The sequence below is a fragment of the Jaculus jaculus genome, chromosome 16, assembly GCF_020740685.1.
Source record: "Jaculus jaculus isolate mJacJac1 chromosome 16, mJacJac1.mat.Y.cur, whole genome shotgun sequence".
Classification (NCBI taxonomy): Eukaryota; Metazoa; Chordata; class Mammalia; order Rodentia; family Dipodidae; genus Jaculus; species Jaculus jaculus.
This window is the reverse complement of record NC_059117.1, coordinates 28238714-28257031: the sequence shown is the minus strand read 5'-3', so window position 1 is coordinate 28257031 and position 18318 is coordinate 28238714. Positions and strand designations below refer to the sequence as shown.

General features: G+C 37.8%; 1 pseudogene; it reads right to left on the bottom strand.

The window, feature by feature from the left end:
• Positions 1-2381: 2381 nt before the first annotated feature.
• Positions 2382-13781, bottom strand: LOC101616803 (annotated as a pseudogene).
• Between the last annotated feature and the right edge of the window lie 4537 nt (positions 13782-18318).

Sequence of the window (18318 nt, the reverse complement as noted above, 5' to 3'; positions counted from 1 at the left end):
ACCCTTTGTGTGTCTGACTCTACATGGATGTTAGGGAATTAAACTCAAGCCACAGACTTTGCAAGCAATTGAGTCTAACCATTGAGTTACCATCTGCACCTCAGGACTTCATTTTCCAAGGTTAGGAAAGCTTAAACTTTCCATTTTGCTTAACTCTGGTTATTAATTTGTGTACATATTTTCCCATCAATAGACTTGTAACAAAATTGCAGAATTCTATAAGCCTCAGTAACCCTCCCAAGGCTTAAATGCTCACATGGAAGGTTTATAAACGTAGATATCATTTTATTGGTATTGTTGAATTTTCCAAAATGATAGTCATCAAGTATTCATGTAGGTTAAAAAGAAATTAAGAATTTTGAGTACATACAATCAGTTTTTGTTTGAAGACAAAGTGAAAAGAATCATCTCTCAATAATTAGGTATATCATTTTAAAAATGAAATTTTTAGGTACCTACAAAGTGTTCAGTAACCTGGGTAACCATCCAGAGCACTTTATACCTTGGAGTCTAAATCATAACCATGCATGTGTGGTATGCATATTTCCAAAGCCCACCACATTGTGTGGCAAAGCACAGTTAATCCCAGGTCTCGTCTGTGAGCAGGTTCAGAAACTCTAACCCCTGCTTCAATTTAAAGGTTCAACACCCAACTGCAAATGTGAAAGTAAACTACACTGCCCCCTGCTTAGGCTTTAATACAGATGGTTTCTAACTGGCAAACACTCACATTTATGAATTCTCAACATTATGATATTCAGTAGACATATTTTACCTGAGAATATTTTTATATTTTTACCCTAAATTATTTTCCAATAAAATGGGATAAAACTTAAGGTCCCTTGTATTATATCCAGATCATTGTTTATCATTGCATTTTGCTTTACATTATAAAATCATAGCAACAGCCTAGATATTTAATAATTATAATCCACATTGAATTTTTGAAGTCTCTCTCTGAAGTTAGTCTGCAATGTCAGGAGTCATAACCATTGATCCATAGAATCAAAGTTACCTTCATAAATTTATGGCTGAGTAGTGCTTGAAGTTAAATTTTGTATTAAACTTTCCTTACCCTAAGCAAATCATAAATTATAGCCAGAACATGACACAGTAACATTTACAGTGGTAACAAGATATATTTGAGGTAATAAAAAAACTCTAAATGTTAAGTCTCATTATGTAGATAACAAATACATTAGTTTACCTAATGCCATATATTATGCTTTCATAAAGAAATTAATAGTCAGATTTTTATATTTCAGAAAAATAGCACCACACATCTTCTTTAACTAGAGGGTAAGTTGTTTTATAGCTTAGAAACATTATGACACTCTACTTTTTATCTGTGGGGCATATGAGAATTGTGATTGAAAGGAGTTCTGTCATTATATGCATTTTAATAAGTCATACACTCACAGGTCTCTGAACATATTTTTTGAGTTTAAATGACCCCACTTACCCTAGATGCCATACGATAGATCCCTTCCACTCATTTCCATTCACCACCATACTTTTTAATGATAGTTTTGGTATCTACAGACTTACTTTGTTTATTAAATAAATACAAATGAACATTTATATCTTATCCCTCTTTTGTGAACATCTCATTTTTAAACATAACATTATATAATTTTCTCTTCTAATTTTTCACTGTATTGACCTGTTCTCTATGGCATAGGTATTGTTGGAGACCTACTATATTTAGGGTTTAGAAATGGTAATTGGGGAAATAACAGAACACTATAGTTATAAACCTCTGGATTTGGGGCATTCACATGCTAACAAAATATGGCTTGAAGATTCTGTAATCACTAAGGTTTGTGCTTGTAACTTGATTTTTTTGGTTTGTGATTTTTTTTTTTTTTTAGTTTTTTAATGCATAGTATTTTTTTGTAAGGGATAGTATATAATTTATATAATACTTTGTTACTACTACCAATAATTAAACTTACAAATTTATAATTTTGGAATGGCTTTAAAGATAGCTCTACAATAAATATGTCAAAATTGGGGAACTTGAGAAATATGCATTTATAACTCTGGTACATTTTGTCACATAATCATTCATAGGATATATAAACGTTTTCACTATCCTTTTTTTTTTCTCTTTCAAAGTTTTTATTTTATTCCTGTACCATACAGCATGTCTCAAACACTGTACATAACTCCCTAATAAGACAATGCAAAGACAAGTTTCTCTTATAAGAAACAAGATACACCATCACTTATAGTCGTCAAACATTATTGCACTTTTGACAATGTCACAAAGCATTCAGGAAAAGAACTGTGGTCTACTTTTAACAGACAAATAACACCTTTAAACGACGTAACTGTCCTAAATTGTTTATTAGGTGTGGATTTTACAAACATCCCTTCTATTAGCGGTAGCGGTGGAACTGGAGGACATTGCGCCTTCTCCAAGCTGCACAGCGAGAACCACCAATAGCGTGGTGGAACTTGTGGCCCTTCCGAAGGCCACGACTCTTGCGGCCTGCAGAAGTCAGCCCGCGCATCTCCCCGTGCTTGTGGACTGGCTTGGTGATCCACTGGGTGTCCAGATTTCTTCTGATAGCTTTATGGAATGGATCAATGTGGATAACCTCAAAGAATTTGTATGTGGAATCCTTGCCAACCCAGAAAGAATTCAGGACTCTCAGAGCTCCACGGCGACGTCCAGCTCTGTCCTCGGCGACAGACTGAAGACTTCGGGCAAACTTCAGCTGGTTAACACTGTGGTGTGCAGGCTTGCCGTAAGTTGCACCCTTAGGCACTGGGCGTTTGCTGACCACCACGGCGCCCACGAGTCCTGTATATGACATAACCTTTCTTGGCCTTGTAACCCAGCCTGCGCGCCTCGTCGGGTCGCGTGGGGCGCGGAGCTGGCAGTACCGCAGCAGGAAGCGCATCAGTCCCATTGCTTCTTCCTCCAACGCCCCTGGATGTACCTGTACGCACCCAGGTCGGCTCACGTCTGATGGCTGCTGCCAGACGGAAAAAGGACACTATCCTTCTTAACTGTCTCAAATAAGAATGGATTTCAAAATTAGCATGTAACTTGCCTAATTCATTCATTTTAGAGTGAATCTTTTCTGAACAATATAAAAACTAAATCTTATTAACATTATTAGGAGTAATACTGTTTTTCCCCCTGTTGTTTATGAATGCCATCTTTACATGACAGATTTGAGGCCCTAGTTGTAGAGTGTTTGTTCCATTACTATTTTTTAAATATTTTATTTATTTAAATTTATTTATTATTTTTGGGAGGGTTGAGAGAGAGAGAAAAAAGCAGACACAGGGAGAGAGAGAGACAGAGAGAGGGAGAGAGAGAGAAGAAGAGACAAAGCGAATGGGCACATCAGAGCCTTCAGCCACTGCAGAACTCCAGATGCATGAGCCACTTTGTGTATCTGGCTTTACTTGTGTATTAGGGAATTGAATCTCAGGCTGTCAGGCTTTGTAAGAAAGTACCTTTAACTGCTGAGTCATCTCTACAGCCCTGGTCAGCTACTATTTTTAAGAAGTTGGTCAATCCACCACCTATAAGCCATACACTTCACCCAGAAAACGTACCAGATGATTACACACAGGCAATTCAAGGGAATGCTGAGGAATGAGGGTTAACCCAACCTCCTTGACCTTACTGCTTTCCCATACAACTACCTCTCTTTGGCCTCTTCCTTGTCCAAGAGCATCATCTCATATTTGAATAACCACCATCCACATTTCATGAGTAGTCTAAGCCATTGCAAACTGTGCCTGTTACCTGCCCAAGCATCAGTGTGTTGTTATATCCTGCCCTCAGGAGACACTTTAACCGTTACACACCAACTAAGGCTGTTGCAGATGGTGTGTCCATGTCTGCTGCCTTTTGAAAGGCTGCTCAGGAGTCTGCACTTGGCCTCCGAACTGGTTCCAGACCACACACAGAGAAGCATGTCCAGAACTCAAGCTCATGTTTTAAACTGTTGCCTGCTGCTGAGTTTTCCTATGGCTACTTGGCTTCACCATGTCTCCCAGAGGATCCTTTGCTAGTAGATTAAACTCTGGAGCTATATACAACCTAGGGGGAAGGACACCCATGACAACAGGCAAAACAACTGAGCCATACTTTTTGAGGCCAGTATTTTGTAGGACTTCCCATCATTGCTTGGGTTTTACAGAGCCCAGACCAGGCAGCCCATTTGTCTGTTCTTAGGGTGTGGGTAACAGCTGACATGTCTTCTTTCCTCCTTATTCTCTTATTGGTGGATGGTAGTTGCATGTCTCAGAACCTTAGAACTAACACAGGGTGCATCCTTGCAGGTTATCAGATCAATTTTTCATACAACAGGAGCAAGGATTCCAATATTGCAATCATTTTCACGTGCAAAGGGTATTGAATTGCCTAAATAACAGAAGTTGCCAAGAGTGTGCTTAGGTCTTCGTAAGTGTTGAGAAAAGCAACTGATATTTTGGACAAGGGGATTATGGTGCTGTCTCAAGGAGGGGCTGTTACTGCTCTCCAGTGAGACAACAATCCTTCAGAGGCAAACTGGAAGGCTTAGAATGACACAATTCTTTTTGAAGCAGACTATTAGGAGCTTTCCCTCACTGTAACACCTACATGATCTGAACTGAGTTATGACATTGAGACAAAAACTAAAAATAGTGTTATTAAGTGGCTAAAATCGTTGAGCGGATGGAGAGAAGGGAATGAAATAAAAATGTAGACGTGAAAGCAATTAATGGTAATCAAATAATATATAAATATATAATAAATAGATATATGTATGCACACACATCTACAAATAATTGTCCACAAAAATATAAAAATCCAAAATATTACAGTTTTTAATAACAAGATAATAAGGACCTTGCACTTCATGTCTTCACCTTGTGGGTTCTAAATTAACTTCAGCATTTGCTAAGATGCATCCATTTTCAAGGATTCATGGCCTTAACCTATCTGTGTCTCAGATTATACAGTTCACAAAAGATTCCATTATCTGTACACATCACATTGTTTATAATCATTGGAAAGCAAATATTAAATCAAGACAAAGTAATTACCCCTCACATTAACCATAGTGTTCCTAAATTATCCTGGGTCACAATATCTGTCATCCTAAGATGTCCTATCTGGGTATAACACAGATGTCCTGATACAGTATGTGATAACTTAAAATTTTCAAGGTTTTCGACACCATGTAATGAGCTTGATAGGCTAGGGAGCCAATTCAGTGGATAACGTGCTTGCTGCCCAGGCCTCAGGAGCAGAGCTCAGATGCTCAGTGTAAATGCTAGGTGGGTGTGATGGCCTATCTGTATTCACAGCATTCGGGAGGAGGAGCCAAAGCACCCACAGTGCTAGATGCCTAGCCCCACAAGCTGAATTAGCAAGCTCTGGGTGCAAGCTGGAGATGCTGCCTTGGTAAGTGAGCAGAGTAACAATGGAAGCAGACACCGAAGTCCACATCTGGCCTCTGTGCACTCACACAGCCCTACGCAGACACACCCATGCAAATCATACCCCAGGTCCCTTTGAAACTAGTTAACCTGCCCCAATGTAAGTTAAAGCAGAACCTTTAAGGATTAAACTATATTATATAATATGTAGTTACCTATCCTTTTCCACCTAGCCTAACTTTTCCTGTTCATAAGCCTTTAAAAGCCTTAAAGACAGAGAAAGGACTCTCAGGGTGGATTTTGAAAATGCAATGTTGAGATGCCATCTTTTTAGGTCTCTATACTCAATCCTATCATTACTGAAATCACTAATTTTTTCCCGAATAGACTCAAGTGACCACTTTGCATTATATAAATTGGGTTAAGTTTTTTTTTTTTTCCATTAGGGATTTCATTGGCCTTTCACCTGTAATTTTCCTTTAGCTTCAGAGGGAAAACACTCCTCTCACAGGCCACTGCGGGGGCTACCTCAGCGACACTGCTGCCTTTGCTGTCAAGAACTTCACTGTCTCACCTTCCCATAGCAACTCCATTGTAAGCTCACCCTGATGACAGCCTCCTCCACAGGGTTGTGCTCAACACACTCATAATGGCATAGATATGTGACATATTTTAGTACATTTTCTGGGTCACAGAGATGGTATATTTCTCAATTACAAATCCTTCTTAATCTCTCTGTTATTTCTACCTACAGCATAGTCTACCTTCAATGGGGTACTTCCATCAACAACCAAGACAACACTAAAATCTGTTCAAATTAAAACCAGCTGGTTTTGAACAACATGCAATCCTGAGTCATACATGAAAACATCCAGAACAATGGGATCAGGGCAGAGCATTAGCTGCCTAAGCCAGGTCTCCTCAGTGGCTCCTCATGTAACAGAGCTTCTAGGACCCTTCCCAGAGGTCCAACCCCCTGGACTGCCTGGTCTCAATTTAGTCTTTAACCACTAAAGATGTTCTTCACCTGGATAAGAGGGAGCTCAGCTCTGCCTAGTTATTCCCAACACACACACACACACACACACACACACACTAATGAAAGACCAAGGTTCAGGGCTTGTGACTATGAAAAATGAGGCAAAAACTGTAGGGACCACCATCTGAATCACCATACTTTGATTTACACTGCATAAAAATGTTTTTCATTTATGTTTTTAGCAGCTACAGGATAAATTTCAACACAACAACCTAATTGGAACAAATATTTTGCAAGCAAACATAAAAATCAGCAAACAGAATATGTGTGTAACTTTGATGGGTATAAGAAAACCTTTAAGAAATCATCAGTGGCTGAAAATCCATTCATACTGGCATAAAAAGAAGCAGCTATTCAAAGGCAACCATGAAGAATATGGGAAGAACTTTGCTTCACCTGCAGGCTGAAAGGATAGGCCTACAAGATCAATATATGTGCAGAAGGATGCTACAGGATGGCAGAAGTGAAGACAGATCTTCTGGAACCCATAGAAAGAAAATAACATAAGTTATGCCAGAGAGCACTCAATGTTAAGTTATTTCAAATAGCATCAATTGTCTAAAATGGTGAGATATGTCCATGTCCAGAAGAAGGCTGTACCAGAACCTACACTGTGACGTTTAATCTTCCGTCCTAGTGCCATTTCATAAGGCAAAACACCTATTTATGTGTGGCCATGGTGCTGGGATCAAAGGTTTACAATGAAACACCATCTCCCAATGTGTACACTGTGCATGATCTTGACAGGAAGACAATGAAGGTCAAAGGGAATCTATTTCCTCACAACCAGAGTCTGGCCTCTCCTCTAAGCCAATACTGCCCCTCTCAAAGAGCTTATTTTTGCCCAAACATCATTGGGAACTGTTTAGGAATCCACAATCACAGTACAATTGCAATGCATATTTTCAGCCAGAAGTCTGCTTATTTTGTTTTAGAAGAGCTATTCTAGAAAACACATTTCAATTACTAGAACCATTGGTTTAGGGAAAAAAAAAACAAGCACATGTCTTAGTTTCCTTAGAGATTCTATAATCAAGGCTTTGGACATCTCTTACCATGCCTCCTCAGGGCTCTGGACCATCCATGATGGATATAGATAGCCCATGGGCAATTGGCACAAGAAGCTAGTTTTCTGGACCCTCCGGTATCCACTATTAGAACAAAATGTACTAGATACCAGGCTCTCCTAGATAAAGGCCATCACAGTCCCTGAACCTTCACACTAATTTTCCCATTACTCCTTGGATCACCAAATCAGCACTCAACACATTGAGCACTGCTACTGAGCCCTTCCTGAGACAGGACAGAGGTAAGCCTGGACCCCTGTCATATTCTATATGGAAGAGGATGTGACATGCACTGTCACTGTCTGGAGAACCTGAAGCGATATCATGTGCTGGAGGAGGTCATTTGTGCCCCAAAAGGTCCTTGGGGATTTGTCACATCCTTGGGAATAACTGAGTAGCAATGACTGTACAACACTGTGCAGATGGAACTGGGTCCAGAGTGGAGGACTCACTTAGACACTGTTGTCTTTTCTGTTATCAAAACCCTAATAAACAGCAGGACCTGAGGTCTGCACAATAGATTAAAAAAAAATTAGACTGCTATGTTAGCACTGCATGGCCTGGTCAGCATGTCGCCCATCCACACACCATTATAAATTTTGGTGTCCTTGCTTTGAAGGTGTTCCTTCTTAGTAACAAATCTTATGAACCTCTTTCCTACAGATATCCTGAATATATATCAAGCTTTCCAAACGTACATGTACTAAGGCTCGAAACCCCTTATTCTTTTAGGAGTTGTGGATATCATCAATGCACACATTTTACTTCTCAAAGTTTCTAACACCAATTTCTTGAAACAAGACATTTAACGAAAGCTCCATCTCCCTGTGCAGTCACAGACAACTGGCTTAATTGAGAAGCCTACTGAGCTCATCAAAGAACTCTTACTTAAATTCCAAGTGATAGTTCAATTCTTACACAGCCTTTTAAATTCAAGGTACTCTAGCTCATAACAAAGAGCAATATAAAAATAACTTCCTATTGAATTTCCTATATTTAACAGCAGGAGAGGGGCTTTATCCCAATTATTATAAATATTCACCATTTATTTGGCTCTTCAGTAAAATGTCCTCTTGTTTTTAGGGATTTTTTTTTTAAATTTACTTCCATCAAGTATTGAGTCAGATAAAGGGAGGTGTGCTATGGAACCTGTAAATTACAGATTGTACCATCGACCAAGCACCCATAGAAGACTACTGAGACCAAACTTCCACAACTCAAAAGACCTTCTTCAATATTTTGGTTACAGGTGTATGACTGATTTAGGCTCTGCCCTTGTATTCTTTGCATAAAATTAAAATATTTTTTAAGTCCATTTCCTTAGACATACTGAACCACCAAGGAAGTAGAATATTCTACTTAATTAAATAGCAGTCATGGATAAAAATAAATCCAACACCATACCCTATAATGATGAAAATAGACAACCTATCCCTTGGGAATGGTACTGAAGAAATATCAACATCAGAAAGCGAAGTGTGGTCAAACCTGGTGACTATTGGTTTCATCACTACTATCCTGGGTGCTCTCGTTAGTTTGTAATCCAGAGCCTTGGGCCCTCCAAGTCAACCACAGTTTCCACATGGATACCACTTAGGTTCACGTGTTAGCGAACTTGGCTAGGCTAATACATGCCATGAGGGTATTATTTAAGTATTGTGCATTACCCATCTAGAGTGCCATCAACAAAGACAATGCAACTTTAGGTGAATTGGTGGGTTTGTCCACAGGTTAATACTGGTCCTCTAAGATCACCCACAGACATTTTAATTAACAACATGTACTCAAATCTGATCATATAATTTTCAATCTATTTTCATTAACATCCATCCAGAGAAAACCTCCTTGAATTTCAGGGAGTGCTGAGATCCAGTCACCCTAAATCAAAGTCTTGATTAAACTATGCCACCCTACATCACTGAGTTTCTGACCACTGTTGCTATTGCAGTAGTGTCAATATCTCCATTTTTGGCTATGCTTCCACCTAAAAAGACTGGAACAAAAATAGGTAACAAGTGAAGCATTCACATTCAACTTTGCCCTCAAAGCACACGAGAGTTACAATGCCAGGATAATACCCACATAACATAATAATAGCACAGAACCTATATCAACTCAAGTGGATCTCTACCTAAGGATGTCCCAGTCCTAAATCCCAGGAAATTGTCCTTGGAGATGACATCACCACAAATAATGTCACCATTTCAAGCTCTATAATTGAAGATGACCTCTTCTGTTTCGGAAGACAACTTTTCCTCAGACACTGAGACCATACTTCTAGCACCCGTTGGCTGCCTGTTCTAAGATGCTGAAAGTTTGGATTCAGGACATAATTACTTTTCTTCTTTTGGTATCAAGGGTTCAATTACATTTTCAAGCTAGTGAAATCACTTAACTAGTGATTTTTGTGTACTTAGATGCTGAAGATAACATCTTGAAGAGATTGCTCTATCTGTATCCTTTAGACAATGGAAGACCATCGGAGCTTCATAGCAGGTCAATGCAGACTGGGCTTCTGACTCCTGTGCTCTCTTTTCCTTTTTCTCAGCTTGTCACCATAATCTCTTACCCTGTCTCTGACCACGGCCAACACAAATGCTTCTCCACGTTGCTTATAGAAAACATCTCTAATTTTTATATTACCTAATCAAGCTGTCAGTTCAAACCCTCCAGCACCAAAAAGGCTACAGTTGCCACCTTGACTCAAAAATACATCAAAATATTTTTAATCTCAAAATCAACCGAATTCATACCTTAAACACACATGACAATGCCCCTAAGATATTGCTTCTCGGACTGTGTTTGTCACATATTTGGGACACATGGTGGCATGCATGACCCACAAGGGCTCTTTAAACTTATACTTGATTGCTTCATTTCAACTTTCATGATGTTTTGGAGGGGATTTTTATACTCTACTCTCTAAAACTCTGCAATTTTTGGACCTCTAGAATTTTCAAGATAAGGGAATCCCAAGTTGATATCACAGCAATAAGAAAGTCAACATACACAGAGTTCATTTTGTTATTGTGATTCAGTCTCAGGCTGTCTAGAGGCCAGTCAGTTCCCCTTTCTGAACCCGTACCCCAAGCCCAATGTACTCTGCCTTTATACCCTGAGATTTATATGCCCCATCCTGCTCTCTCCAAGGCCAGCTAAGGAGGAGCCCTAGCCTCGGATTCTACAAGCTTCATGACCAGCAGATTACCCAGGAAACCAGGAAACACAGCCAATTGGTACCACTGTCCCCTCTGACTTTTCTTGCACCCAGTTGTCATTGCTTGTGTGTCCCTAGATGGCAGCCATCTTTTGCTTGCAGCGCTGAGTGACAAGGCTCTGCCTCCCTCTGCCTCCCATGCTCTGGTTGGCCTCGGTGAAGTTCTTTTAAAGTATTAAAATTGTGATTATTTATACTATAAGTACTTAGAAAAATATTCTATCCAAATCTGAAATTATCTAAATTCTTAGAATTGCTCCAACCCCAAAACAGTCACATTGTTTAAAAAATGGATAACATAACATTTTACTTCAATATATTCATGCACATTAATGTCAGAAGATTAAATTCCTCTATTCACAGATTTATCAGGAATTTTATTTGTCTTAGTATTTCATAATTTTTTCTGTTTAAATAAGTTCAATCTGCTTCTCCCACCCTCAGTTTCTTTATTGTTGTTTTCCTAAGTTGTACTCTTTAATACAGTAGCAAACAGTTAAAATTAAGTAAAATGAAAACACTTTAAAAAGTTTGATTAAGGAATAAAAAGATGGCTTAGCAGTTAAGGCACTTGCCTGCAAAACCTAAGGACTCAGGTTTGATTATTCCCCAGAACCCATGTGAGCCAGATGCACATGTATCTGGAGTTACTTTGCAGTGGCTAGACGCCCTGGTACACTCATGCTCTCTCTCTCCCTCTCTCTCTCTCTCTCTCTCTCTCTCTCTCTCTCTCTCTCCCTCCCTCCCTCATTTTTTTGTGTGACTCTCTAAGAAGTAAATGAAAATAAAATATATTTCTTAAAAACTTAAAAGTGTTTATAAAAATTAGTTTCCTAATGCCTAACCATATTCCTAAGTATCTCACAGTACACGACTAGTTACTCTTCTGTTGGTGAGTGCAGGAGAGCCTTTCTGCCTAGAGAGGTACTAGAACCCATTGTCTTAGAGTGTGAGAGCACTCATGTATCCCCTCATGTACTACTGGCAATGCTTGTTACAAAGGGATCTGGGCAGTGTATTAGAGGTGATTTTGGTGAATAGTTGCTAACAGAAGAGCACAATATGACACTCTGAAGTAAATGATGGGAAATATGGAACAAACATAGGCGTACACTAATTATGACAAAAGATTCAGTGAGGTCATGGTACTGTTTTTCTTTCAAAATAGTCTTTCCTTTCCAATATCAGCAAAATCATTCTTACAATGGATTTGAACTCAGCTTTTCTGGATGGTAAATATTTTCTTTAATAAATATTTACTAACATTAAAAATGAAAAGCAAGCAAGTGTATGATGTTCTATAAATCAAGAATCCTCCTTGGATGTGACTGAAAATGTGTACATACCAAGAAGCTCTGTGGACAGAAGTTCATTGCAAAGTCCCCCTTCGAGGGTTGGCCTTCTGATAAGTCTTGCTGAATTAAAGTGTGGTTAGTCTCCCTAGTTAGACTAAAGGCATGACTGTACATCACAGCCATTCCACCCAAGTAAATCCCATGCTCATTTACAATACTGGTCCTGGGGTTTAGGTAGCTGGCTGGCCATTGGCTGGTTTTGCGCACTGCACACCATGCTAAGGATTTAGTCTGGTTAAATGAATAGTCTTACATGGTGCAGCTTATCTGACTTGTTCTTTAGAGGTCATATGCCTATGATTATCAATTATGCCATATTATATTATATTATATTATATTATATTATATTATAGACATATATATGTATATATGTGTGTGTGTGTGTGTGTGTGTGTGTGTGTGTGTGTGTGTACATTTATAGAGACAGAAAAAAAGACAGAGTGGCATTTTTCCTCCAACTTGGCAACATAGGTATTTGTGTCATTTCAGATGTTATAACATTTTCTGAAAGGGCTGTTTTATGCTCTACTCACTAGAAATCAGTAGACCAGCAGTACCTCTCCATTCCACTCAGTTGTCATAACCAAAATGTATTTTACCCATTAACAACATCTTCTGAGGGACAGAATAGCCTGGGGTTGGGGAGATTGGTCTACAGCAATATCTTTAAATTTGGGCTTCAGAAGGACTAATAGTGGCTAAGGACAAGTAATTCAAAGAACGCGGGGGACCTTTTCTCAAGGAGTGTGAATATGCCCTATTTTCATCTGCGAAGCTATAAAACGTAATAACATTCTGCTAGATTCAGCCATTTAGTACTCTGTTAGCCTCCAGGCATTCCTAGCGATGGAGGAAAGCCATTGGTAAAATAGGGTATGCAGACTTATATGTAGACCCTCAACTTTATACAAATAACTACACACAAAACTACTATTTAAGTTTTAAATCTCACAGCACTTACATAATTACCTTCAGTACATGGTATGGCATGAACGAGGCAACTTAGGAGTCAAAGCAATTAATTGTGTTCCTCTTACTACATTACCACAAGGACTGCATTTCAGTCCTTGGCTAGGTTCACTCTGAGCTGTGCCTTCTAAATCATTCAATTTGTCTGCAAGGAAAACTGACTCTGAGTTGAGAATTCCTTGCCATGGCCTTCTTCACTACATGGAAATCACTATGTCGCTGTGGCTTCCTGAATCACAATAGCAAGTATGTCTCTTGAATAAAGCCTCACAAATTTCTACTACTTCAAACAGATAGGGCCACTCAGTGTCTGTAACAGAATATGGTAGTCAACAGTGAATTGTCTGGTTGAATTTACAGCCTCCCTCATTTACTCTGATTTAGATGTGATCGTATTCTGTTTTAGTCTTCGATGAATCAAACTTCTGGTGTCTTCTTAGTGACATTGACCAGATGTAGACTGAACTTTGGTTTCCTATGTATCAAATGCAAATATCTGCTCTGAGGTTATAAGGAGCTGAAATGCTAACATATGCAAAGGCCCTGGCCCATTGCACTTATAAAATATTGCCCCTCTTTGTTCGCAAATGAAAAAATAGGGGAAAGGGTTCTAATGTGCCGCACTCTAGAAGTCTCTTCTCAGTGGACGCAATGGGCAGCCCGCCTCCTGCTGAACTTGGTTCCAGCTCAGGTTTCTCAGTAGTTGTCGGTAGTGGCAGAATAGCAACAGCCACCTGCGCCATCACGGAAACATGGTGGGAGAGCGACCTTGACAGATTTCTATGGCAGTGACAGCCCAGAGAAAGCTTAAGGTAGGACAACAGGCCTCAAGGAAGGTGGGAGTGGCAGGGATTCAGGCAACGCTGGAGTGTGGGGACAGTTAGGAAAGTGATGGTACTTGGAAGCTGAAAGAAGTCTGCCTCTTCTGTCCATCTGGCTCACACAAAGCCAGCCTCAGAGGGTGTCCTGCAAAATAAATACTTAATACTCCAAGTGTCAAATCTATGAGGTTTTTACATTTTTAGAAACAATAAATCTTTTGTTTTTACAATAGTAGTCATTTTAAATAGATTCTGTGAAAGTTAACTTTATGAAGTAAGCCCTGCTAAGTACATTGATTTTGTTGTTGTTGCTGCTGCTGTTCAGTTTGCTTTCAGACAGACTCTCATATAGTCCAGGCTAACTTCAGATACGATGTGTAGCTCATGATGACTTTGAGCTCTGGATTCTCCTGCCGTTACCTCTTAGGTGCTGGATTGCACACAGGCACCACTCTGCCTGGATTAGACACATCCATTCTTTTATGACAAACTAAATGAGATCTTTACAGGGTAGCTACTATGTACAACCATTTCTAAGGCTTTGTCCTTTGGGAAAATTAGAAGCCTAACAATTCTACTTTACATAGTCAATCCAAAAAGGATGATTAAACAAGTAGATAGTTGATTGAGAGCAATCCAGCTAAAGTTTTCATAAATTTTCTTCTATGATTTTATATTTTGCACACAGGCCAAAACTCTTTAAGAAATTTTCCTAGTCTAAAATTGACTTATGGCAAAATATCCTTTCCCTTTATTTTTATTAGACTTAATTACCCTTAACAGATCATGATTTGATATGCAGTCAGATTCACAAATACACGAAGAACATTAAGGTATTTCCAAATAAGCCACAGACATGTCTCCAAGATCAGAAGAAGCACTAATTATTTCCTCCAAAATTCATCATGGTATTACCAAATAATCAACCAAAATCCATGGTCATTTTGAGCTATTATTTTTAAAATAACTTCTCTATTTTTTTCCTAAGAACTTGTTATATCATAGCTTGATATTACAAGAATCCGGTTTTCAAAAGAAGCCATTTTAGAGCCAAGCATGGTGGTGCATGCCTTTAATCTCAGTACTTGGTAGGCTGAGGAAGGAGGATGGATCTCTATGAGTTCTAGCCCAGCCTGAGACTATATAGTGAAATCCAGGTCAGCCTGTTCTAGAGTGAGACCCTATCTGGAAAAACCAAAAAAACAAGAATAAACAAATTTTAACATTTTTGTACATTATTGCTTTCATTTCTGATGTGCAGTGACCTAAAATTGGGGATTGCCCCTATGTCTCTGAGAGATTCTTTCAACGTTGTCTCACTATTTATCCTGATGGCAACCTGCGCAGCATGAAGGAAGAGGAGATTGAAGTACTGAAGAGCATGCCATCTGATGCTTCAGTAACAGTTCTCGGGTACATAGGGTGGTGACTGTCATTCTTTTGCCAAGGTTGTGTAGGATGGAATCCAGCACTGGGACTATCATCACAATATCACTCTTGGTGTCCAACAAAAAAAAAATTAAGAAAGGATTTTTAAAAAATAATTAAATGGAGTTCTTGTGCCTGTAGAAGAGCTGGAGTATTTGGCAAAGACACTTGACAGAAATCCTTCCTTAGCAACCAGACAATCATGATGTGTGAGCTGTGTTCACTGCCACCGCTTCATGCTCTTACCTTGTATGTACAGGTCCCTGATGCATGTGTCTGTCAGCACACAAACACTACAGCAGGTGCCTACTTAACTGAATCCCATTTACCCATACATTAAATACATATTTTACAGCTTGTTCATAATGGAAAATATACCAGGAATCACAGCTGATAAGTTTCTCAGATAAATAGCTGCACTGATTACCATGAAGTAAAATGATGTCACTGTCACTATGACAACATTATGACAAGGACTAGTCTCTTTAAGCTACCTACTAAAAGGAAATGTCATCTGTATTTCTGAATAAAATGTAACACACAGGGCCTGTGCTTTCTTATAGAAATTCATGTGTTAATGGTTAGGGAATGTTGAATCACAGCTGGATGAAGAAACACTTCACGTTAATGTTCTCCTGAGGTAAGATTTCAGTTTTTGAAGAATGTACTCTTTCACTTTTTGGCCAATTAAAAGGGAAATATTATTTCATCACTACAATATATAGAATTATGTAGTGTCATGAACATCTCTCATATGTGCTTATTTATATTTTGTATTCATGAAAATATAACGCAATAAGTTCAATGAACTTTCTTATGAAGACAAGTTTCAGGGTCTGTTTAGAGGTTATTATGTGAGCAATATTTGAATCAGTCTTTGTATTTTTAGGTTATTACATAATTTTAATCTTCAGCTTTTTAAGATAGAAGTGAGTCACCCACTTGTACTGTTCCATTTTTAATTAAACAAGTGCTTACAGATTTTTTTTTCTTTGTTAACTTTAAAAAAATACAAGTCTCCTGTTTTCTGCCCCCTCCCATCAGGGCTACCTATAGAAAAATAAATCCAGGTGTGCTGGAGCCTTGGGAAGGAGTGTCAGTCTTCACAGACACTACCCATGTACACATGAACCCCTGCCAATATGCTTGGATAATTTATGCTCAGTTCTGTACTTGTTTTTATGTGTACAGTGGAGTGTCAAAGCTCTGACAGTTGCTGCTTAGAGAGCTGTGTTACCACATGAGGTGACATGGAACAGTTGACAAATGGAAATTTTCCCAGCAGTGATTTCCTCTTTATTTGATCCAAGCCAAATCTCAAAGTCTTTAGAGGAATTCCTTCCTTATAAAACCTTGTTGAATAATATATTCCTGTTTTGAATATAATATTCTAATTTTCATTTTGAGTATTTAAGAGATGAAACATTATATATGTCATATACAAATATAGGCTACCAAGATGGTGACTTTGTTCCTATTTAATTTCTTACATTCATAAATCTAATGAAAAGGTTATTTTCCTTCCATAATACATTATTTGTTGCTAGAGACAGCTAAAGAAAACATATTCTTGCTGAAGGATGTGCTATTCTCATCATACTATTTAATGTTAAAACTCAAGTATGTTTTTAGTGTTGTGCAACTACCTGTTAAAATAATTGAGGAAAAAAAGTCTGTAAGCAATGAACATAGGAGAGCAGATAAAATTTTACCAATAAATAATATGCTATGATTAACTATTTGAGCATTGATCCATATTTTGTAATATCAACCTGTGTTAAAATATTCAGATAGATATGTTCTGATTGTATTATTTATTTTAAGGAAGTAATATTTCCACATTACACTGACTACATCTGTATACTACCCAATCCCAAGAGGAAATGAATATTGAACAATGAATGTTTGAATATAATTAAATAGCATTCTCAACAAAAGTTAAATATCTATAAGTAGATAGAAATAGAGAAAAATATAATCAGTTATAGTAAGTATGAAGGAATTTAGATTTGGATTTTAAGTTAAAATACTGTAAAATAGATTGTACTGATAATGTTTGTCACAAGACATATTCTTCTTAAAAATTATAGTTTCTGCTCTAAAGTTTCAGGATAGGAAATGGCATATCACTAAAAAAGTCCATCCATCTAACCCATTTTTCATGTATTATAAGCACTAGTTAGATTTCTGTTATTACTATAAAGCCAACCCACTTTCTACAATCACTACAAATATAAGTACTTTCACAGGCACACATATCTTGTATTTGGAGTGAAAGATAAGGAATGATATGTATCAACTCCTCTAGCTAATCTGTCATATATTTCAAAATAATTTGATTTTGCATTATCCCTCTAAAATCTCTTAAAAGAGTAAGTGAATTTAAAGTCAAATTCTTTATGCATACTTGTATAGAAAAATTTAAGCTATCTTTTTTGTAGTCTTTGAGAGAATTAAGTCATCAGTAGTGACTTTTACAACAGCCACTCAAACCTTATAAAATATAACTCATCTGATAGAAGAATATTGATTATATGTTTAATCTGCCACTCAAAGTGATGGTTACTTTTTCTGTTTTCAATTAATCTAAGATCAATGGTTTTAAATCATCAAGAATATAAGGTAGCAAGCCATCTTTTTTATTTGTATGGCTAACTTCTTAATTTTTTTTTCTTTCCTTTGGATTTAAAAGTGCCCATTTTTCAACTGCTCTATAGATAAAATTTTTTTAAATGTTGTAAGTTTAGAACAAAAATATAAGCCAATTATTTTAAGTTATTCACAGTTACTCCAGTGTACTATTACTTTATATAAAGTACCCTTTATAATATATAAGGATATCTAATATTTAGAAAGATATTAAATCTAAAATGGAGGCTCTCCACCTGTTTACTGTAGTAAGACTACATACAATGCCCTGGTTGATTAGCAAAATGTGGTAAAAATGGTATTTGTGACAAGAATAGGGATTCCTAACTTGATTTTCATCACACCTCACTTTTCTAAGAATTAAGAATAATGGTCTGATAAA